The 25,016-nt window shown below is 39.2% G+C and overlaps 1 protein-coding gene across 8 annotated transcripts in view; it reads left to right on the plus strand.

Annotated features, from left to right (window-relative positions):
• Positions 1-4,692: 4,692 nt before the first annotated feature.
• Positions 4,693-25,016, plus strand: part of FKBP5 (FKBP prolyl isomerase 5) — a 118,325-nt gene continuing 98,001 nt past the window's right edge. For 3 of the 8 annotated variants that reach the window (XM_053603725.1, XM_053603724.1, XM_053603723.1), the window contains exon 1: positions 4,693-4,853. The gene's annotated coding sequence lies outside the window, so the exon portion shown is untranslated. Of the gene's footprint in view, positions 4,854-5,180; positions 5,597-25,016 lie in introns of those variants that run through there. The other 5 variants (XM_053603717.1, XM_053603718.1, XM_053603722.1 and 2 more) reach the window with 5 other exon arrangements.

The raw sequence follows: 25,016 nt of genomic DNA on the forward strand, positions 1-25,016 counted from the left end.
ATCCTTATCTTGTCTTTGTGTTGTTTCCTAGAGGAAAGCATATGGTCTTTCACCATCAAGTATGAAATTAGCTTTTGGTTTTTCATAGATGCCCTTTATCAGGTTGACATCCTCAATCTGATAAGCTGCCTGCTTTTGTAAATAAAGTTTTATTGGAACATATCCATGCCATTTGTTTATGTATTGCCTATGTATGCTTTGTACTATAGAGACAGAGTTTTGGAATTGTGACAGAAATCTTGTGGCATCTAAATCTGAAATATTTACTATCCAGACCTTTAAGAAAAAGTCTGCTGACATCTGTTTTAAGCCACTAAATTTTGGGAGAGTTTGCTATGGAGCAATGGATTACTAAAAGAACTCCCAATTTTAGACTGGGACCCCACAGAGCTGTACCACTGAGTAAGGAGGAACCGTAAGTAAACTCTTCCATGGACTGTAGTCTAACTTTCAGTCATTTGGGTGGCTCAGAAAATCTGGAGTCCTGAAATTGGGTTAAGGTAGTCCCAGATTGCTAGTATTGCATGATGCCTACAACAAGCAAATGGCAATCCTTTCCAGAGGAAAATTTTATCATTATAACCTCAAATTTTTTAAATACAATGTTCAAAGCATAGCCAGGTACATGAGGAGATAAAACATGTGGAACAACCACATGTAAAACCAACAATAGCAGCAAACCCACAGGTACTCCACGTTGGAATTTTCAGATGTGACCACAAAACTACGACATTTACCATGTTTAAGGAGAGAAAAAATAACATTTGTCTTTCAGTGGCAGTCTGGTAGTGCCTGCTAGGTGTAAGAAGTGGCCTACCAGATGTGAAAAACAACCAAATACAAATTCTAGAACTATAAGATAGAATTACCAATTAGAACTCAATGTCTGAGTTTAAGAGATTTTTTTTTTTTAAGCTGAAAACAGGCTGGGCCTGGTGGGTCACTCTGGGAGGCCAAAGCAGGAGTTCAGGAGTTTGAGATTAGCCTGAGCAAGAGCAAGACCCCGTCTTTACTACAACTAGAGAAATTAGCCTGCATGGTGGTAGGCACCTGTAGTCCCAGCTACTGGGGAGGTTGAGGCAGGAAGATTGCCTGAGCCCAAAAGTTTCAGGTTGCTGTGAGCTAGCTTGATACCATAGATCTCTAGCATGAGCAAAAGATGAGACTCTGTCTTTAAATAGGTAAATAAATAAAAGCTGTAAACAGAATTAATGAACTGACAAAACAATCAGAAGAAACTATTAGAACAAAGCATGGAAGGACAAAAGATAGAAATTACTGGGCGGTACCTGTGGCTCAGTGGGCACAGTGCAGGCCCCACATACCGAGGTTGGTGGGGTCGAACCCAGACCCGGCCAAACTGCAACAAAAAAATAGCTGGGTGTTGTGGCGGTGCCTGTAGTCCCAGCTACTCGGGAGGCTGAGACAAGAGAATTGCCTAAGCCCAGGAGTTGGAGGTTGCTGTGAGCTGTGACACTACAGCACTCTACGGAGGGTGATAAAGTGAGACTCTGTGTCTAAAAAAAAAAAAAAAAAAGATAGAAACTACAGAAGAAAGGGATGAAGTGAGAAGGTTTAATGGTGTTTCATTTGGAGCCCTAGAAAGCAAGAGGGAAAGGAATAAAAACAGTAGTTGAATATACATTGGCTGAGAATTGTTCAACACTGATGGAAAAACTGTTCAAAAGGTGAGAGAAAGCCATGAAATGAAAGATGTCTACTCTATCATGTATTCTGACTCTAAAACAGTACATCCAGAACATAACAAAGCTGCCTTTGAAAGGACTCTGAACCCAGGATGGAGGTGGCTTTATAGTGGGCGGAAAGGGTTTGGGTGGGCTGGGTTCAAGAACAAGCTCTATCACTTCCTAGCGGCGCCATCTGGACAAAGTTGCCAAATTTCAGTTTTCTCAATTAATAAATAAGAATAAAGAGAAATACTAATTGGCAGCACCCGTAGCTCAGTGGGTAGGGCACCGGCCACATACACTGAGGCTGGAGGGTTCAAACCCAGCCCAAGCCAACTAAAACAAAATGACAACAACAAAAAATAGCTGGGAGTTGTGGCAGGTGCCTGTAGTCCCAGCTACTTGGGAGGCTGAGGCAAGAGAATTGCTTAAGCCCAAGAGTCTGAGGTTGCTGTGAGCTGTGACACCACACACTCTACCCAGGCGACAGCTTGAGACTCTGTTTCAAAAAAAAAAAAAAAATAGTAGGACACTGGCCCCATATGCCAGAAGTGGCGGGTTTAAAACCAGCCCTGGCCAAAACTGCCCCCCCCCCAAAAAAGTAATACTAGTCTACCCCACATTGCCATGGTAAGAGAATCATGTGGAAGAAACCTAGCGAATGCCACGTGTTTTAAAAATGAAATGTGGTTTGAGTAGCATCACAAGCATCCCCAAGGAAAGGCATGGACTGGCCACATAATTTGTAAGGCTTAGTGAAAAATGAAAATGGATTTGAAAAATTACTAAGACAAGGAACAGCAGAGCATTAAACCAAGAATTACTTGTTGAAATGTTAGCTTTGGGCTTTTCACAGATGCCTTTTATCAGGTTGACATCTCCAACCTGATAAGCTGCTTGCTTTTGTAAATAAAGTTTTATTGGAACACAGCCATGCCATTTGTTTATATATTGTCTATAGCTGCTTTGTATTATCATGACAGAGTTGAGGAGTTGAACAATTACTAAGACAAGGAACAGCAGAGCATTAAACCAAGCATACTGCTCTTGTAAGTGTGGGGCCCTGTATAAATGCATTGGTTACGCCCCTGTGAAGCCAGCCTTGGTGACAGACTCTATAAATAACTGCTCTGTATGTGAGGAGGGTCACTTATCCCACATCCAGGTGTTTCCATGTAGCCATCGCCCATGTAATCTTTCAATTTTGAAGGGCAGCAATGTTTAGGGAAAATGCAAGCACATGTGTTTCCAAATGCTAGGAAAGATTATAGTAGTCACTCTAGTATAGTGACTAGAGTGGTTTTCTTGGGGAGTGAGTGGAGCTAGCCAGGCTGCCACTGGAACTGTGGAACTGACTGCTCCCTACAGACTCTGGTGTAGGAAAAAAAAGCCTGCATCTGTATCTACAGTGTCTGTGTTGTTGCTGCGGTGTGTTACAACACAGCCTGGCAGCCTCCCTTGCCTTTCTGTCTTTCCTCCTGGAAGAGCCTGGTCCCAGAGCACGTGACATGTCCACACAGCTCTCTGCAGATTTGCCCACACTCTGCCTTGATGTACCCTCAACTACTAGGCTTTTCTAGGTCTGCATGCTTTTTACTCATGCTATCACCTCCTGCCTAGGAGTGTCTGACCTACCACATCTTTTAAAACTCAGCTTGACTGTCAGGTGACCTCTTCAATGAAGCCCTCCCTGCCTCTTCTACACAGACATCTGTCACAACCCCTATAACATGAGGAAAACTGACATATTATCCAGGTGTTGCTGTTTCCTAGGCTGAAGTCCTTGAGGGCTGAGGTCTTCTTACTTCTGTTATATCCTGTACATAGCACAGTGTTTAATACTTGCTGTTTTTAATTAAGCATGATTGATGCTTAATCAATTTGTAGTAGTATACAGAGTAGTTTTGGTCAACATTGACTTGCTGAATTAATGCGTGAATAAAATGTTTCAGTGACTCTCCCTGGCAGCTGGTAAAAAGGGAGGTTTCTAGGCACTGAAAATAGACAAATGACTGAGACAGAGTCTTTACCCTTCACTGTTGGCTTTATTTGTCTTTTCTGCAGTTACCACCTTTTGAAGGCAGCATGGTGATTTGTAGATGAGATTCTTCATAAATACTTAAATGTGATTTAGTGCAGAGACAGATTTGGAGCCAGGAACATGGATTCCAATCTGGCCATAGGATACCAGGTTTCTATAGGTAACTAATTATGTCCCATAGGTATCTAGTTATGGGATGTTAGGTTTCTAGTCCCTCAAAAAGGAGAGGGTTGAGCTAAAGATTCTCTAAGGCCCACGTGCTCTTAGGTGGGAGCGACTCAGAGGTGGCCATCTAGTTGAAGAGGGGTGGGCTTGTGTTCAAGTTAGTTTGCGCAGCAATTTACCTTTTGGAGTTGGAGGAGAACACAGTCATTTTTAAGGCTCTTTCCTGTCTTAATCGCCTGAAATGATACATTTGCAAGGTAGAAAGCCATAGCTAAGAATGGTCTTCACAGTTACTGGGTGTCCAGAAGGAGGTGCTATGTGCTAAATTGGTTCTCGAGATGGGCTTTCCCCAGTCCCGACTGGGCATCTTTTGACTTGAGGTTGCTTCCTAAGGCTAACCTGGTGGGCACAAACATCCTGGCCTGTCCATCTCCAGCCTCAGGGCATGCCTGGTGGACAAATAATATGGGCAGAGAGAGCCTTCAGAGGGATCATGCAGATGTGAAGTCAACTAGCTTGTGTAGGTATTAGTTTCTTTGGAGGTAAGGGACGTTGTGAGGGGATGTCTCTCAGTTTCCAGCATCCCTTTTCTAAGGCCCCCACAATGGGCAAGGGCCAGACACGTGGGCAGCGTAGGGAGGCGGAGAAGCAAATGAATGGGGGCGGGGCCTTATTTCCATGGACGGCGCGCGGCCACCAATCCGGACAAGCAGAACGACAGCCCGCGCGCCTTTTGGGGGCGGACTGACAGCCCCGGGGCCCTATGGAAAGCGGGTCCTGCGGCCGACGGGGGCGGGACAGCACCCGGCGCTGCCCGGGGGATTCGGGCAGGCACACGGGCGCTGCCAGTCTTGGGCCGCGGTGTCCGGCGCGCGGGCGGCCTGCTGGGCGGGCTGAAGGGGGAGCGGCGCGAGGGTGAGGTGGAGAGAGACGGAGCCGGCAAGTCCCCGCGGCGACAGGTACCAGCGCCCTGGCTGCAGGGATGGGGCGGCGGGCGCCGCGCCCGAGGAGCCGAATTCCCTCCTTCCCGGTCCCGGCGTGGCCGCGCCGCCTCCCCGCCCCCTCACGCGGCTCCGGTGCCTGAGAGCGGCGCGTCGGGGCGCGCAGCCAGGAGGTGGGCGCGCCGGAGGCCCCAGCCCCACTGCGGAGCCCGTCGCCGCGCCGCCGGGCTGTGGGGCCGCGTGGCCGCCGGAGCCGCTCCCCGCCCCCGCCGTGCTCCCCCTCGCGGAGGCGAGGTCGGTCGCGCCCGCTCGTCTTCACTCGGCTTTTGTTTCCCGCCCGTGTGACAGGTCCGGCTCCGGCTCTAGTCTGCGGCCCACGACTCGCCTGAGGCCGGACGGGCCGGTGACCGCTGCCGCACGCAGCCGACGGGGGGATCCTCGGAGAGGGTCTGAGCCCCACTGCCGCGGGCGGGAGCGAAACTTGGCTTTCCAAAGCCCGGGCAGCCGAAGAACTCGATCCCGGGGTGAGCCAACCGCCGAGACGCCGTGGGCACGGAGCAGACTCGCTCACCTGGCGGGGCTGGTGGAGGGCGAGGATAACGGAGCAACCCGCTGCTGACTGCCTGGCTCCGGGTGGCCGCCCGCTGGACGTGGATGGGCGTTCACCGCCTTCACCTGCTGCCCTGCGACTCGTGACTGGGAACGGCGTCGCCGCTCTCCGCCACTTGTTGGGGGGTGTCCGTGCAACGCGGTTCCAACAGGTGACCAGTATTATTCTAGCGCCAGATGAAAGCCGGCTAAAAGTTGTTGTAGGGTTCCTTGTTTAGCTTAATCCTGGGACATTGAAACAGCTTCTGCTTTATTGATCGTCTAAAATTAGGTAGGGCTAGTGAGACACCCCCCGCAACAAGATGAGTCAAAAAACAGTATTGTTTAAAAAAGGCATATAGATTGCCTTTTTTCAATTAATGAGCCAAGAGGAACATATTAGTCACATTTCAAAAATTGTTTTCCGCAGGGGTGGCAAAAGCATAGTAAGGTACAAGTTGTAAGTGGAGAATGCAGAACTCTAGATATCCTTCAGTGTGGTTCAGAACAGTGTGTACAGCGTTTGGCCGCCATTCAGTAAATTCTGCATGAAGCAGTTTGAGCTGGTGGTTTTGGATTTACTTTTCAGGAGTATGTTTTCCAGTGGAATAGGCTTAGTATTGAATGGGAGCTTTCTTTGCCTGTCTGAGGGTAGACGGTAGTGTTTATTTTCATTGTCTTCCCATTTTGTTAGATTGTGGCCAAGGGTAAAAGTTCGACCATATTTTGGTTAAGTATTTTTAATAGTCTGGGAGTTTTGGTCCCCGCCCTCATCAGGGTTTTTGCAGAATTATGGTAGCTGCTTGAGTCAGAAATCAAGGATTGGCTAGAAGTTATTATGATGGGAAGTTTTTATTGTCATACTTTCACTTAACAGTTTCTGTTTATCTCTCTCCCAGCTGACCTCTACTTAACAATCTTCAGTTATGGCCCTGACAAATTTAGGGATTCTGTAGAAATACGTAATATATTTTTAAAATACATTTTTTAAATGAGGGTTATTATGTATCATTTGTGAGAAACATTTGATTTAGTTTACTTGATTATTTTCTTCTAATGTGTGATCATTTGGTATCTGTATTGGGTATGATTATACTTAAGAGATATAAATTTAACTTAGCAAAGTTACTTATCTTGACTTAATTATGCTAATTGATTAGTGGTTTATAGAATGGTCATTTTACTTATTTAGCTAATTAGAGTTAACTAATAGCTAATAAGAGTTTGCCATTGTAAGGTGAACTCTTCAAGCAACAATTGTTACTATTTGAAATTTTTAAAAAAAATCAAAGATGGTCTTTATAAATTGTTTTATTTCTCTGAAACAACATGCTTATATTGTGAGGTCTTTGTCTTTCCAACATTTAACAACATAAATATGTGTACACATCTTTAATTTTTTTCAGTTAGGAAATTTGTGGTGAATTCTTTTTTAAATATAATTTTGATCAGTTTTAACTTGAAAAACTTAAAAATACTGAATTAGGTACCTAAATCTTCAATTTCTGTTTATTCTTGGATTGGAAAATAATGTATATTTTGGGGTTAGGTTAGTTTAGTTTTCTAAAAGTTTCTCAGGTTAGAGTGAATTGGTCCAAAAAAGAAAGAATGTTCTTTTTGTATATCTATAGAAGTTACTGCTGTTAAAAGCTAAGTTGGCTTTTTGATGCTTAGTGATGGTAGATTGGTTGAACAATGACTCATCCTCATGTAGAGTGGAGTTTATATAAATAATTGTAGGGAATCTTATAAAACTGGGGCTTTCATTGTTTTCGATCATTTATATAATTGCTCTTTAGTGTACAGGAATATATTAACTCAAATACTATTTGTAATTAGAGAGTTTCTAATCCTTATCCTTTGATGATACATAAACATACTACATATCATAAAGTTTTACTTTATATAAATTTACGTACATAAAAGCATATTTTAGGTATTTTTGACTATAAAAGTTAGTTTCATTAACTTTATCCATTAACTTAAGTTTAATTAAAAGCTATTTTAAAATTCAGTTTTTAGATGTTTTAATTATTAAGCATAGGCTGAATTTTCACACTACACAATAAACATTAGGAGAGGATTTTTTTTGGCTGGGGCCGGGTTTGAACCCACCACCTCTGGTATATGGGGCTGGCGCCCTACTCCTTTGAGCCACAGGCGCCACCAGCATTGGGAGTGTTTTAAAGACATTTGCCCTAAGGTATAGCGTCTTTTGAGTTTGGCGATGAGTGGTGGTAAATATTTTTAAATAAAGCTACACAACTTATAGGCTTACATTAAAATAGCTAAATTTGAGGATAGATCAAATGACACTGTTATAAACATTATTACTACTTTATTTAATAGAATATGTATATAGTACCTGGCATTAAGAATATCCTCTCTAGGGCGGCACCTGTGGCTCAAGGAGTAGGGCGCCGGTCCCATATGCCAGAGGTGGCGGGTTCAAACCCAGCCCCGGCCAAAAAAACCAAAAAAAAAAAAAAAAGAATATCCTCTCTAGGCCTTTAATATAATGTTTCACTTTTTTTTTTTTTGAGACAGAGTCTCACTTTGTCACCCTTGGTAGAGTGCTGTGGCGTCACAGATCATAGCAGCCTCAAATTCTTGGGCTTAAGTGATTTTCTTGCCTCAGGGTTCCTAGTAGCTGGGACTACAGGCACCCCCACAATGCCTGGCTATTTTTTTTTGTTGCAATTGTCCTTGTTGTTTAGCTAGCCCAGGCTGGGTTTGAACCCACCACCCTTGTTGCATGTGGCTGGCACTGTAACTACTGTGCTATTGGCACCAAGCCAATGTTTCACAATTTCTGAAGCAGAATCTCTATTGTACATATTTTGGCACACTAAATTCCGTATAAATGTATGCTAAATTAAATATTTATACTTTGTAATTTTGAAACGTGAACTTTCTAATGTAGCTGATGAACTAATTAGATTTTATTTTTTCAGTATTTTATATTTTTGAATTTTTCTATGGTACATTTTAGTACATTTTAAAATTCTTACATTGGGGCAGCGCCTGTGGCTCAGTCGGTAGGGCGCCGGCCCCATATACCGAGGGTGACGGGTTCAAACCCGGCCCCGGCCAAACTGCAACCAAAAAATATCCGGGCGTTGTGGCGGGCGCCTGTAGTCCCAGCTACTCGGGAGGCTGAGGCAAGAGAATCGCTTAAGCCCAGGAGTTGGAGGTTGCTGTGAGCTGTGTGAGGCCACGGCACTCTACCAAGGGCCATAAAGTGAGACTCTGTCTCTACCAAAAAAAAAAAAATTCTTACATTGTATCACCAAAAGTGTAAAGAAGATTAAGTCTGGGTAGATGATTGTATATAAGTCGCATAACTATTGATTTAAAAAATTACCACTTAAGGACAGTGTGGTGGCTTATGCTTGTAATCCTAGCACTTCTGGGAGGTCAAGGTGGTAGGATCCCTTGAACTCAGGAGTTCCAAGACCAGCCTGAGCAAGAGTAATATACCCCCCTAACCCATATCTCTACTAAAAATAGAAAAACTACTGGGTATGGTTGCACATGCCTGTAGTCCCAGCTACTCAGGAGGCTGAGACAGGAGAATCACTTGAGCCCAAGAGTTGCTGTGAGCTATGATGATGCCAGTGCACTCTACCCAGGGCAACAGAGTAAGATTCTGTCTCAAAAAAAAAAAAAAAACAACGAACAAAAGAAAACTTAACAAACAAACCCCAAAAAGCCACTTAAGTGATTTAATTTTCAAATAAGATGTTTATGTGTAAAAGATAGTTCTGCAAATGAAGATGGGTTAAAATAATTTATAGTAGGGCCATATTTACTAACAGGTTGTAGCTAACAGATTAATATGGATATTTTAGCAATATTTAGAACACTAAAATTCCAGTACTCAAAATAATTTGTACCCCTTAGAATAGTCTGTTATGAGAATTGACCTGTCCCATATGCCAGAGGAGGTCCCATATGCCAGAGGTGGCGGGTTCAAACCCAGCCCCGGCCAAAAAAAAAAAAAAAAAAAAGAGAATTGACCTACATTTTATGCTTAACTTAATATTTACTTAAAGTCTTTAGGAAAACATTTGGTTAATGAGAGTGAAGGACCACCAGAGGGAGTGTTGGGGTTTATACATTTGGGGTACTTGTTTTTTACCCTTGGTCTGGAAGCACTACATATTAAAAATTAAGACTAAAATTTTATTTTAGTTTTTTAAAATAATCGGGCCAAAGATATTAAAGTTGGTGGTTGTAACTGTTTAGAGTTGCATTCATTTTTGTAATCAAAATCAAGGCTTAAGGCTATTTTCCTTCTTTTGGAAAAAGGTACAATTATTAGAGAAATGAAAATGATGTATTTTCAGAGTTAAATAATGTGTTTTTAAGGAAGTCATGTCTGGGAAGGTAAGGGAACATTCATATGCTAAGAATATTTTTTAAGATTAAAAATACAGTACATTTGAATTGAAGTTTTTGTAATTCCCTTCCTAAGTGGGCAGTGGCAAATTTCTAGAGTCAGAGTCATCATAGCATTCTGCTACAATCTTGGCAATTTATAGATGATGCTAAATGAAAATGGTCATCTGATTATTGAAAGCAGGTTGTGAATTTCAAATTAATCTCTTCAAAAATCAAATTTGTGTTTGTTTCTTAATGTTTCTAGTTCTGGAAATTAAAGTACCTCCTCTATTATCAGCTGAATATTACACAGTGGAATTTGAAAGTCTCAGTGTCTCAATCGAAGATTTATTGCTGCAGTAGGTTTTTGGAATGAAGAAAACATCTTAGAAATCAAGTCTATTGGAATATATTCTGAATCAACATGGAATATTCTTTTCTCATATTAAATATTAACCAATGAAATTATTTCCATGTTTAACTTTCTTTTATAAAAGCAAGACAATAAAACAGTCTTAAAATAATCTTAATATATATTTTAGGTTTTATTGCTAGCATAAAAAATATAGTAGATGGGTACATTTAATGTTCTGAAATTCTAGTTTCATGGGAGATATTTGTCATAAAAGGTGTTTCATTGAATCCTAACAGGGTAATTTACATGGAGAGAAAATTTGTTTCTCTTCTGAATTATTCTTAGGTTACTTTATAAATTTACTAAGAAAAATTGAGATGGTCATCTTTTCCAGTTTAGATTTATTTTCACTATGAACTTTATAAGTTCTTTTAAAATATTTTTGTTGGCTCGAAGTAGATTTCTCATAACTAGTCAAACTCATATTTGTGAACATATGTATACACAAATATGCGTATGTAAATGTGAAATATATATTTTTATATTATATGTAATTATATAGTTGCTATGTATATTTGTGTAGATAGGTGTATGGATCTATACTGCCTTATTTCCCAGGCTTATTTATATATAAACTCTTTTTTTCTTTTCTTTTCTTTTCTTTTTTTTTTTTTTTTTTTTTTGAGACACAATCTCACTTCTGTTGCCCAGGCTAGAGTACACTGGTGTTAGCCTAGCTTACAGCAACCTCAAACTCCTGGGTTCAGAAGATCTTCCTGCCTCAACCACCAGAGTAGTTAGGACTATAAGGTGTCCACCATAACACCCTGCTAATTTTTTCTAATTTTAGTTGAAATAGGGTCTCACTCTTGCTCGGGCTGGTCTTGAATCCCTGAGATGAAGGGATCCTCTCCTGCCTCGGCCTCCTAGAGTTCTGGGATTACAGGCATAAGCCAGCCCTCTTTTTCTTTTTCGATGAAATTTTACTGCACCAAGAGGATTAAAATATTAATATGTGTCCACAAAAAGACTAATACAGAATGTTCACAGTTTTTGTCACAATAGGAATGAACTACTGATTCATACAACAACATAGATGAATCTCAGAAATGTTGTTCAGGGCAAGAGAAGCCGACATAGATGAGTAGGTACTATGTGATGGCATTTATGAAAAATACATGAACAGGCAATCTTAATATATTAAGATTATTATAAGACTGTTTTAAGGTATGGTGATAGAAATCAGGACAGTGGTTACCTCCAGTGATTGACTAGAAAGGGTCACGGGAATTTTCTGGCAATAGAATATTATGTAGCTTGACTTGGGGAATGGTAATTCAGTTACCACTTTGGTTATACACTTTTCCAGTAACTTTTTATTTTCATGTAATTTTTAACTTATAGAAAAGTTGTAAGACTAGTACAGGGAGTTTCCATTTACCTTTATCCAGATTCACCAATTGTACATATTTGTTCAAACTTACTGAATATTTAAGATCTATGCATTTTACAGTATATAAAATTTACTTTAATAAAGGAATAAAAGCTAAATTTGTTGGAAGTGAAAATGATCTTGCCTGAAAACAGTGAAATACCTCAATTAGGAATTAACCAGTGATCTAATGATATAGAAAAAAGAGAATTGTTGACTGTCCTTTGTCTCCCCAGGCAAATACATGTGTACGTATTTACGCTGCTTTTTACCAAGTTTCATGTTCACATGTTTCTGTTAGAAGAAACAGGAACCTAAAAATAATTCAAGGTAACTGCCAGCAAGGAAGCCCTACTTTATTTTGTTATCCTATGCATGTCACCTAGGGAATGAGACTGAACCATAGCAATAGCTTTCTGGGAATTAAAGGTGGTGATTATTCCTGTTAAGAGCTGCACACCTACAATGTGCTAGGTTTTGCACAGACATGTACAGTTTTTACTGTCCTGGAATTTACCAGAGAGAAGAGGAGGTAAACAAATCAAGTTGTTGTTTTGGGGTGGTGCTATTTATTGTAGAGAGGAACGTTTGGTTCTTGTTAACATGTAAACTGTCTCTAATCTTCAGTAAGTGGTACTCTAAATGCTGAATATGTCACTATCTGCTAGATTTGGTGTTCCTATATCCTTAATAATGTAATTTGATTTAAATTAAGTCTATTTAAATCTTAACTTAAACAATGATAATTATTTTTCTTTATTTATTTTTGTTGCAGTTTGGCCGAGGCTGGGTTTGAACCTGCCACCCTCGGTATATGGGGTCGGCGCCCTACTCACTGAGCCACAGGAGCCGCCCAACAATGATAATTATTAAAAAAAAAATTCAACTTCTCTCTACTTATTATTTTGTATGATTTCTTTTTTTTTTTTTTTTTTTTTGAGACAGAGTCTCACTTTGTCACCCTTGGTAGAGTGCAATGGCGTCACAGCTCACAGCAACCTCCAACTCTGGGCTTAAGTGATTCTCTTGCTTCAGCCTCCTAAAGTAGCTGGGACTACAGGCGCCTGCCACAATGCCCGGCTATTTTTAGAGGTGATGTCTCACTCTGGCTCAGGCTGCTATCAAAACCTGAGCTCAGGGAGTCCACCCACCTTGTTCTCTCAGAGTGCTAGGATTACAGGCATGAGCCACCGTGCCCAGCCTTATTTTGTATAATTTTTAATATATGTTCTTGACAATTTAGAATTAGGTATACTTAATGGATATTAGTTTATTTCTTAAAATCTTTTTTTCATATGTGGTATAAAGTTGCTTATTTGGTTATTAAATACAGTGAAAGATGTTTGAAATAACTGGAGGGCTAATGAGATTTTGGCAACAAATAATTGCGAGGCTGGGTATAGTGGCTCACCCCACTGATCATGGCTATTTGGGAGGCCAAAGCTGGAGGATCGCTTGAGGCTGGGAATTCGAGTCTATTCTGGGCAATATAGCAAGACTCCATCTCTACAAAAATATTAAAAAATTATCTGAGTGGGGCCGCGCCTGTGGCTCAGTGAGTAGGGCGCCAGCCCCATATGCCGAGGGTGGCGGGTTCAAGCCCAGCCCCGGCCAAACTGCAACCAAAAAATGGCCGGGCGTTGTGGCGGGTGCCTGTAGTCCCAGCTGCTCGGGAGGCTGAGGCAAGAGAATCGCGTAAGCCCAAGGGTTAAGAGGTTGCTGTGAGCCGTGTGACGCCACGGCACTCTACCGGAGGGCAGTACAGTGAGACTCTGTCTCTACAAAAAAAATAAAAAAATAAAAAAAAAAAATTATATGAGTGTACCAGCTTGTGCTTGTAATCCTAAGGAGGCTAAGGCAGAAGGATTGCTTGAGCCTAGGAGCTGGAGGTTTCAGTGAGTTATGATTTTACCACTGCACCCAAGGCTGGGCAACAGAGCAAGACCCTTTCTCAAAAACGAACAAACCCAAATTAATCATTGGTATTCAAGATAAACATTCATTTTGCTTTTACTAATCAAAACATTTATGTGGCCTATATTTTTCTTTTCTTTTTTTTTTTTTTTTTTGAGACAGAGCCTCAAGCTGTCACCCTGGGTAGAGTGCCATGGTGTCACAGCTCACAGCAACCTCCAACTCCTGGGCTCAAGCAATTCTTCTGCCTCCGCCTCCCCAGTAGCTGGGACTACAGGCGCCCGCCACAACGCCCTGCTATTTTTTGGTTGCAGCCGTCATTGTTGTTTAGCGGGCCCGGGCTGGATTCGAACCCGCCAGCTCAGGTGTATGTGGCTGGTGCCTTAGCCACTTGAGCCACAGGCGCTGAGCCGTGGCCTATATATTTTTCAACAAAAACTTAATTTCATTGAAGAGAAGACTGACCGATGTCTAATATCAGTCAGTACAGATAAAAGTATTGTTCATTTTCATTTAATGAACATGTTCGTGTTCTCTGAAACAACACACTAGGCATTTTCTCCCTTTTATGGTCTATTTTAATATGGATTTCATTGGACTATCCAGAATGAAGAAAATATTATTTAAAAGTATTTATCTGCTAGGATTTTGTTTTGAATTGTCAGCCTTAACTGTAGATAGAATTTAAAAAATATTTAAGATAGCCTTTTAGACTTTTTAATCATGAAAGTTTAACACATATACAGAACTACAGAGGATAGTATAATGAACCTCTGTGTTCCCACTCTCCAGATTCATTAATGAGACCTTCATGTACCTATTCCCCAGATTCATTAACTATTGACATTTTGCTTAATATGCTTCTAAAAACTGTTAAATTCTCACAAATATTGTGAAATAGTGGTAGTATTGTTTTACCAGATTTTTCTGTGTCTTTTTTTTTTTTTTTTTGAAAAGTTTTTTATAAATAAAAAACGTTAAAAACAGTGTGTTTTAGCTCAGAGACTTGACTTTGGACAAATGATTATGAAATTTATTTTTATTTTTAATTTTTTTTTTTTTTTTTTTTGAGATAGTCTCACTATGTTGCCCTCAGGAGAGTCCTATGGTGTCACAGCTCACAGCAACTTCAAACTCTTGGGCTTAAGTGATTCTCTTTCCTCAGCCTCCCAAGTAGCTGAGACTACAGTCACCCACCACAATGCCCGGCTATTTTTTTGTTGCAGTTGTCATTGTTGTTTAGCTGGCCCAGGCTGGGTTTGAACCCACCAGCCCTGGTATACGTGGCTGGTGCCCTACCCATTGAGCTATAGGTGCCACTCTGTCTCCCTGGGTAGAGTGCTCTGGCGTCATAGCTCACAGCAACCTCAAACTCTTGGATTTAAGTGATCCTCAGCCTCCCAAAGTAGCTGGGACTATAGGCACCCACCATTATGCCCAGCTGGTTTTTCTGTTTTTATTAGAGATGGGGTCTTGCTCTTCCTCAGGCTGGTCTTGAACTCCTGAGCTCAGGTGATCCACCTGCCTCAGCCTCCCAGAGTGTTAGGTTTATAGGCAAGAGCCACCACACCTGGCCTTTTATCTTTAATTCCTTTTTGTCAATTCATATCCTGGAAGAGAGAAAGAAATATAATTTTTAAGTTTTTCATTAGAATAAATTACTTCAAATACACCATAGCTATGGTACTATTCATTTAGAAAGTTAGGTTAGTGTGGTATCTCAGGAATGCAGTAGTCTAAATATTCTTCTGTTGCCTTTTTTTCCTCTAAAAACTCAAATCATTGCAGTGCTTTAACTGCCACCCCAAATCTACGTAGCTTAATGCCTAAAATTTCACCTATATCTTGAACAAATTTAAATACCATCTCTGTGGCAGCAGTATATACCAACACCTCCCCACTTCTCCCAACCCCTTCTCTTCCTGACTTCCCTCCTTAGCTGTTAATGACTTCATTGTTCTCGGGGGTCATTTTTGACTCTTCCTTTACTTCTTAAGGTCAGTGAGTCACTAAATCCCTTTGTTTCTAACTTTATAATGTTTCTTTATCTTTTTGTCCCTTTCATTTCCATTGTACTTGTCCCAGTTTGTTTAACATGTTAAAGCAGAAGATAAGTTCCTAAAAGAAAAGCAGGACTTTTTCTTCTCTTCTGGAGAAGGCTTCAGTCAGCCTTATAGGCGATACATAATTTTTAAAGCCTGGGTAATAATTATATGTAAACTAGGTGATAGGAAAGATTGCCAGATTACTCAGCTGAAGTAACCTGGTGAAGGGTGGCTGACAGGGCTCACAGTTTTGGAAGAGATTTGAGCAGCAGAATTTCTTAGACCATAGATATGGTCCAAGATGACTTCCTGCTGGCCCAGAACGTGCAAATGCTTTGTATTAGAGGAAATGCTGAAGTGAGTAGTACAACACATTTTTAGGACTTGCTAGGGTTTTTATGCATAAAAGTACAGGCCTGTGGGTTTACTTAAAGTCTCTTCTCCTAGCCCTTGTCCCATTACTTTTAAACAAAATAGTTCCCATTAAAAATCCACTTTTCCTTTCCTTTTTTTTTTTCTTTTGAGACAGTCTCATTATGTTGCCCCTCTATAGAGAGCTGTAACATCACAGCTCACAGCAACCTCAAACTCTTGGGCTTAAGCTATTCTCTTGCCTTAGCCTCCCAAGTAGCTGGGACTACAGACACCCACCACAATGCCCAGCTACTTTTTGGTTGCAGTTGTCATTGTTGTTTGGCGGGCCTGGGCTGGGTTCTATCCTGCCAGCTTGGGTGTATGTGGCTGGTGGCCTAGCCACTGAGCTACAGGCACCCAGCCAAAAAAAAATCCACCTTTCTTGAAAGTGACATGATAAGCTATTTCATTACTTTACCTTCTCTCTACAGGCTTCTGTAATTGACACTTGTTGGGAGGATATAAAATAGAAAGGAGAAAACAAGTGATATCCATTGTACTTCACACTGTGATTGTCTGGTCTTCGGGGGTCTTGAACCTGCTTCCTTTCCAGATTGGGGGGTTGTTTACCAGCTTGGTTTGTTTTTGGTCAGCTTTTGGAGATCTTTTTCTTTCTGGTCTTCTGGAAATGTTAGAATTTCCTCCTAGTAGGAGCCAAGACCTAATTTAAGATTACTGACTTTGGAGGATAAGAGAGTAAAATACTTTATCACCCTTGATAACTCAGAATATCTGATTATTTAATTCTAAGGGAACTACAAATATGGAGATTTGAAATACTATGCAGAAATCAATTTAATGATTATTGAGGATGGAAGAGGAGAAAAAGAATACCATTGGTAGGAAGCCTGGTGAGGTAGGAATAGACACTGAAATGAGATTCACGAGTGCTGCTACTAAGTAGCTATATAATCTTCAGCGTGTTTTACTCTAATTGTAAAATGAATAGATTGGGTTAGATAGTGTCTTTGAGTCCCTTTGCAGCCCTGAAATTTTAAGAAGAATGGTTTCTCAGAAAAAAAATCCTACTTTATGTGCTGTTCCTAGTTAATGATTTTTCGGTAGCTATTTCATATACACATTTTTCCTGTTTCCATTAGAAGTTAGGAAAAGAAACGATTAAAGAAGTCAGCATTTGTGAAACGGGTTTGATTTATGTCTGTATCTCTCCACTAATTTTCTTCTGGCCCCTTACTTTCACCTTCTATTTGTGTCTGCCTTCCTTTTTTTTTCCCTTTTTCTTTTGATGTTTGCTTTACAGTGTGACTTTCAAATCTCATTTCTCTGCTGCTTTTTCCCAGCTGTCCTTCATTATCCATATTTCATTATGGGCTTGGAATTCATCAATCAGACCCTGAATCCAAGCTATCACTGGGTTAAATTCAGATGTCCCAGTAGTTATTAGGATTTAGTGGGACTCTTCTATTTATAATATAGCAACTACGGAGGTGAATTCTCGGGTAAAAAGGAGTGGACAATTCTAGGGTAAAAAGGAGTGGACAAGCCTGGAGGGAGAAGGAATGGTGTAAAAGAGAATTTCCAAGGATTCTTTTGAATTTACCATAAAATGTAAGTTAAAGTCTTAAGTTATAATGATGTCAGTTCTACCAGTGATATGTTTGGTCCTGCAGTCTTAATGAACTGTGAGTTTCTTTAAGGCAGCAGCTGTACCTCTAATTCTGAATCCTTAGCAGTCAGTAATGCTAAAGTACTGCTGCTGAGTAAGTGCAAGTTGAATCAATTATTAAGACTGATCCTTCCTTGAAAGTGTTTTGTGGTAGGCAGGGATTAAGAGTATGGTGTACACTCTTAAGTAAGACTTAATCTTATCACTACCACTCTGTGATATTAGACAAGATATTTAATTTCTCTAGGTCTCATCTATAATATGAGGGTGAGGGACAAGATTAATACCTACCTCAGGGTTGTCATGAAGATTAAATGAGATGATACACGCAAAGCATTTAGGTGGGTGCTTGGTATGTATCACCAATAAATATTAAATACTTTCATAGTTTCATTAATAAGCACTCCCGTGTTACAGATATTTATTAAATTCTAGGTTTTAAGCAGTGTTATAAAAGAAATAGGGTACGATGCTCTTCTCAGAAAAGATAAAACATATGCACAAAAGATAAATAACCTAGATCCCATGGTAAACGGCAAAGGAATGATTTCCATAAGGGCTTAAGAGGCAAGAATAATTGCTAAGCAGATGAGAACTTTAGAAAGGTGATAGAACTTGACCTGAGCTTTGACTTGGCAAGTTGCCAGGCTACTTGAAGTCAGACTGCCTGTGTTTAAATCCTGGTTGTGCTATTTAACCTCCCTCCTAGGATTGTTGAGAGAATTAAATGAGTTAATACATGTAAAACACTTTGAATTGTTCCTCAAACATTGTTAAAGCTTGATAAATTATTAATAAGAATGAGAAAATGGAGAATGTATTTCAGAAAGAACTTTGAGTGGTAAGGAAGGGGAGATATTCTAGATTTGTTTCAAATGATAAAGCCAAATTGGCTAGAGAGGGATAACTTGTAGATGATTATGTTGGGGACAGTGTTAAGAATGATTAAGCTGGGGAGTGTGGTATCTTTTCCATATACGTATACTCTAGGGAACTCTAGCATTTCTCACTGTCTTTCTTTCTTTTTTTTTTTTTGAGACAGTCTTACTATGTCATCCTCAGTAGAGTGTCATGGTGTCACAGCTCACAGCAACCTCAAATTCTTGGGCTTAAGCAATTCTCTTGCCCCAGCCTCCCGAGTAGCTGGAACTACAGGCACCTGCTACAGCTCCCAGCTATTTTTTGGTTGCAGTTGTCATTGGGCTGGGTTTGAACATGCCATCCATGGAGCATGTGGCTGGTGCCCTAACCAGTGAGCTACAGGTATCAAGCCTCACTGTCTTCTTGATTTCAAAATAACTGAAGCTTCTATTCAAACGAATTTTGACAGTAAAGCTCATGATGTTCTATCCTGAACAGTTGTACCTCTTTAGTTTGTCCATTTCTTTTTGTAAATGTGTTTGGATAACTTTCTCTTTTACTGTCTATGCTAGTTGTTTACATAATTGTTATTCCTTTTCTCCAAAATTTAGGGTTTCTGCTGCTGTTTTCCTCTATATCCTTAAAACCCCAGTCTAGATACTAAATCCCAAAGACATAAGGTGGACAGGACCAGACAGAGGGAGAAAGGAAAGAAGAAAAGGGAATATCCCCTAGTCCAGCCATCTTGTTTTATGGATGAAGAAATTGAGGTACAAAGGAAGAAAAGTCACATGGCTCAAGATCTACAGCTAATTAATGAGCAGATCTGCACCTTTCAGGTCTAAAATAGGGCTGTTTTTTTACTGTCATCTTACTGTGATTCTCAACCAGCTGGGTAGGAATTTTAGTACTATCAATAATGTTTTTGCTATTGCCATTAAATACAAAGACAAAAAATAATTTTACTACCAGGAATAATATGATAATCATCTTTATTTATGAGAAGCTGGTGATTACATTTCTTCAGTGAGCATAAATATTCTTAAAGTAATGCTTAAAAAGCAATACTGCAGGCTGGTCATGGTGGCTCATGCTTGTAATCCTAGCACTCTGGGAGGCCAAGGCGGGTGGATTTGCTTGAACTCAGGTATTCAAGACCAGCCTAAGCAAGAGTGAGACCCCCAGTTCTACTAAAATTAGAAAAAACTAGTTGGGCATGGTGATGAATGCATGTAGTTTTAGCTACTTGGGAAGTTCTAACTACTTGGGAGACTGAGGCAAAAGGATTGCTCAAGCCCAAGAGTTTGAGGTTGCTGTGAGCTGTGATGCCACAGTACTCTACCCAGGGGGACAGAGTGAGACTCGGTCTCAAAACAAAACAAAACAAAAAGAACAATACTGCAAAATCCACTTTGAGAAGAAAAGCGTTTATTTCTTTCATTTTTAGAGTTGTAAATTATAAATATGATAGTGTTGTAAACATGAATAGTATTCTCCAAAATGTGGACTTTTTGTTTCTATCACCGTGGGACACAGGTTCTTTTACAGAGCTGTTGATGATAGTCATATTAGCTTGAAAAGTTGGGAACCCTTGTAACTTTATCTCACAGCCCCAGTCCTGCACTTGTGCTATTGCAGCAAAAGTCTCTGAGCTGTCTTCAGTTTCTTAACATTTTAATATATGCCACACAAAAGGTGGTAACTTTCTTTAAGCATATTCTTCTCTTTCCTATCTAGATACAATATGATAGAATGTATAAGGCCCTAAGTTTAGTGGCTGCCCACACTAGTTCATTAACTATTCTTTTCCCTTTTTACAGAGCAGATAATTTTTCCCATGTATAAATGTTAGTTCTTAATCACCAATTCACTATCATATTCCTTCCTTTTATTCTTTTGAAATATATTGTTTTTATGTGGCAATATGCCCTCTCTGCTTTTTTGAAAATTTGTATAGTGTAAAGGTACATTTTAGTCACTCTAAGCATAATTTTATGAAATTGTTTTACAACTGGTAATCTTTTCATGGTCTGTATTCTTTCCCATGATTAAAGAAGGCAAAAGTGGTCTGGGTACCATAAAGAGACCCAAGACCTGTGCAGATTTTGCCACATTCCTTCTAAAACAGGCTTTCAGACTAGATTCATTTTTACTGAAATACTAATTTTTTAAATCATTGTTAAACATTGTGAGGTTGAATTGTATAATCCACAAATGTCTATACAAAAAAAAAAAACATGTTTCCGGGCGGTGCCTGTGGCTCAAAGGAGTAGGGCACTGGCCCCATATGCCAGAGGTGGCGGGTTCAATCCCAGCCCCAGCCAAAAACTGCAAAAAAAAAAAAAAACATGTTTCCATATCCTCAGTGCCTTGTATCAGACCATTTATATTTCCCATGATTTGGTTTCTTTTTCCTGTCTTCGTTTTTCTGAAGGAAGAAGGGGATTTTTTCCCCCTCTTCTCTGATCTGTGACTTGTTTTGTATTTGAATGATTACCCTTTAGAACATATTTTATCTTCTAATTATGCTATTAAGAGGGAAGAGAATTGCTTCAAAAAAAATGTTTTTGGAGGGATGAAGTTGTTTTTGGGGTGTGTGTATGTAGTTTTCTTTTAGCCCCTTTAAGTAATGTTTTGAAATTTAACGTTTCTATTTTTTTTGTTGTTGTTGCAGTTTTTGGCTGGGGCTGGGTTTGAACCCACCAACTCCCGTATATGGGGCCGGTGCCCTACTCCTTGAGCCACAGGCGCTGCCTATACGTTTCTATTTTTAAGATGTTTTCTTATGTTAAATTATTTTATTGTTTGGAGAAAATTGTTAAATTATGTATTTATGGATGGTTGCTAGCCTTAGCTTCTAAATTTCTGTAGTAAATAAATTTTGCTGTTAACTTCATTCTTAGATATTAAGTTTTATAATTTAACTTGTTTGGGTATTAACTCTACAATTTGCCTAGCTTGAGAGAGAAAGGGATAATTGATTTTTTGCCACTTTCATTTTATATACATTACATTTGGTGACCTTGTTCCTTCCATTTATTATCATTTTCTAGTTTTTATTTGTGTCCCCTAAAGCTTGTGAGGAGCTTTTATGTTCATGTTCTATGTTTATTATGTTATGCATTCCTATAGACTATTGTCTCTGTTATAAAGTGTATTCATTAATCTTTTTCATTTTTAATATGATTATATTCTAGATATTTTGTTTAATTCATGATATATTTTCGTTTGCATATATTTGTATATTTGTATATTTTTGTTAGCTAGATTTGTCAGTTTGCCTTGTAGTTTCTTTTCATCTCCATGTTTATGTTTTTCTTATTCATTTAATTAATACTTCACTTTTACTTTCATGTAACAAACATTTTGCTATTACCGTAATACTAAACATTTTTATGCATATGTGTACGTTTATAATTTCTAAACAAATGTGACTGAGTTTTTTTCCCTTTTTTCATAGATTTTAGACTATTTCAACATTTTTATACCTGTTGCTATTTTGTAACTAAGGATGCTGATAATCAATATGTGAGAATTTAGTACACTTTTACATGAGTTACTTTTTCTTTCTTTTTTTTTTGCAGTTTATGGCCCGGGCTGGGTTTGAACCCGCCACCTCTGGCACATGGGGCCGGCGCCCTACTCCTTTGAGCCACAGGTGCCGCCCTATGTGAATTAATTTTTATGACAGTTATCTTTGCCAGATCAATTTTATTAGTAAATTAAAAACAAAAAAATTATAATCTGGCTGGGCGTGGTGGCTCACGACTGTAGTCCCAGCGCTATGGGAGGCCGAGGCGGGTGGATTTCCTGAGCTTGGAGGTTCGAGACTAGTATGAGCAGGAGTGAGCCAGAGTGAAACTCCGTCTCTACCAAAAATAAAAAAAAAAAAGCAAAGCTGGGTGTTGTGGCAGGTGCCTGTAATCCCAGCTACTCGGGAGGCAAAGGGCAAGAGAATTGCTAAAGGAAGAACGGGGAAAAAAATAAAATTAAAAAAAAAAAACTTAAGAAAAAAAACAACTTCAAACTAAGAAGAGTGAAAGCCAGCTGAAATTGAAAGCAAAAATTAAAAAAAAAATTTATAATCTTCCTAATCCAGTATCTCTAATTTAGCAATTTAAATTTCAATTCTTGGGTCATTTCATTTCTTTTATTTTGAAAAATTGTCATTGGCTTTTCTAAAAGTGAATCATATGAATTATGTGAGATAACTTTGAAAGAGGAAAATACATTTTAGAACCTAAATGTTACATAAACAAGTGTGGAGTGATGTGAACATATAAATTGAAGTCATTGTTTCTTTTTTACTTTATGATTTATATTAATCTATTTATTGAAAAGGATTTGATAGTTTAATAATCAAAGAACAAAAGGAAAGCAGCATTAAAAACAAAGTCAGAGAAGTGAAAACAGTGTAACCTAAAAATTTGTATCCTCATCTTAATTTGAAATTTGAAAAAAGTCAGAAAATGAGCAAAAATCACTTGAGAAATAACAGAATGAGGGAGTAGGAAGAAATTTTTACACTGGTAATCTGAGGCAAAGCAGTTTCTGTGTTTGAACATTAAATTTAGCTCTGAGTTTCCTGGCAAGTAAGAGAAAAAAGGAAACAGGACGGATTTTATAGTTACTGTCTGATAAAGACAGCTTATCAGTTTTTCAGAAGAGAGAAACTTTTTCTGAGTCCTAAAGTATCAATGAGTTTTGTTATGTGAATTCTTATATAAGGAACATAATTTCTATTTTTATAAAAGTAATAAATTTCTGCTGTTGCTATTTTAGCCATCGGGTACTGTTATTTTATTTGGTCATATTAAGTTCATATCCACTGTTGTCAAAGTGGAAATACCATGGATGGGGATATGTTTATGTATTGCCCCTAGAGTTGTAGCCATTGACGAACAGGAAACTGAAAGCTAAAAGTTCAGGAAATGTGTTGTATTTAAACTGTGTGGAAAAAATGTATGTAATTCTTTCCTGAAATCCATGATCATTGAAGACTGAAAATTTTATATATGTATTTAATTAGAGATGAATGTTAAAGATTCTTACCATAATGCTGTCAGATGCTTAAATAAAATGGATACAGTATGTGCATCGTAGGCCAGGAACATTGTGCAATGCTAGAAAAAAAAAATGCAACAGAGTATTATAGTGTTCAGCTATACTCTTTCAAGAAATAAAACAGCTGGCACATCAGTTGAATTCTTCAAGGATGTCTTATTTTCAGAGAATTACTGAGTTTTAGTTTAGTTCCAAGGAAGAGGAAAGTCCCTGTTGTATAAGCTAGCCCATTGCATTCTTAGGAAGTTATGGTTAAGTTTTACTTTTTTATGTTGAACTGAACTTTGTTTTCCTGTGATTTATTAATGTACTCTACAGAAGTGTTTTTCAACCTCTTTTATCTCACGGCACACTAGAACCTATAGTTAAAGTTTCGCGGCACACTTAAATGATGTTGATCCAAAAAAAAAGACTAAATAAAAAGCATATATTTACTGTGCTTTTGAACTTGTTCTGAAATAAGTTAATTAACAATCTTTAAAAATTTTCACAGCACATGGGTTGAAAAATCACTGTTCTATAGTTTTCTGAGTGTTAATAAAGGATTAGTCGATCAAATTTTTTTGAAATGTTAAGTATGATCTTAAGTGTTTTCTTAGGTATTGCAGCATTTTAGGTGCCTCATAAAAAACTAACTATAGGTTTTTTTGTTTGTTTGCTTGTTTGTTTTTGAGACAGAGTCTCACTCTGTTGCCCCAGGCTAGAATACAGTTGTGTCAGCCTGGCTCACAGCAACCTCAAACTCCTAGACTCAAGCAATCCTCCTGCCTCAGCCTCCTGAGAGGCTGCGACTACAGGCACCCAGCACAATGCCTGGCTACTTTTTCTATTTTTCATAGAGACAGGGTCTTGCTCTTAATCAGTCTGGTATTGTACTCCTGCGCTCAAGCGATCTTCCTGCCTTGGCCTCCCAGAGTGTTAGGATTACAGGTGTAAGCCACTGTGCCTGGGCTATAGAAATCTTTATATCTGAAGTTATAAAAAAATTTCTAGCAGAGGAGACATGATTGATATGTATGTCTGGTAGACCTATCTTTTCTTACTTAGTAAAAAAAAATTAATTTTCTGTACTTTGCTGTTTTGAGTCTCACTCCATCTCCCAGGCTAGAATACAGTGGCAGTGGCAGTGGCAATCAGCTCCCTGCAGCCTCAAGCTTCTGGGCTCTGGTGATACTCCTAACTCAGCCTCTCAAGTAGCTAGAACTATAGGTGCATCTAGCTCATTTTTTATATTTTATAGGAATGGGCGCTTAGTATGCTGCCCAGGATGGTTTGCTTGTTCATTTTTTTTCTCCCCCCAGGATGGTTTTCAACTCCTGTGCTCAAGCTATCCTCCTGCCTCAGCCTCCCCAAAGTACTGGGATTACAAACACAAACCACCATGTCCAACCAAAACTTAGCTATTTTAACAGGATGTGATTAATAAGGATTTAACATTCTTTGAGACAACCATGCAATTTTAGTAGCTTCTTAGGAATGAAAATTTTCTCGTATTGTA

Source organism: Nycticebus coucang, chromosome 9, assembly GCF_027406575.1.
Source record: "Nycticebus coucang isolate mNycCou1 chromosome 9, mNycCou1.pri, whole genome shotgun sequence".
NCBI classification, from domain to species: Eukaryota; Metazoa; Chordata; class Mammalia; order Primates; family Lorisidae; genus Nycticebus; species Nycticebus coucang.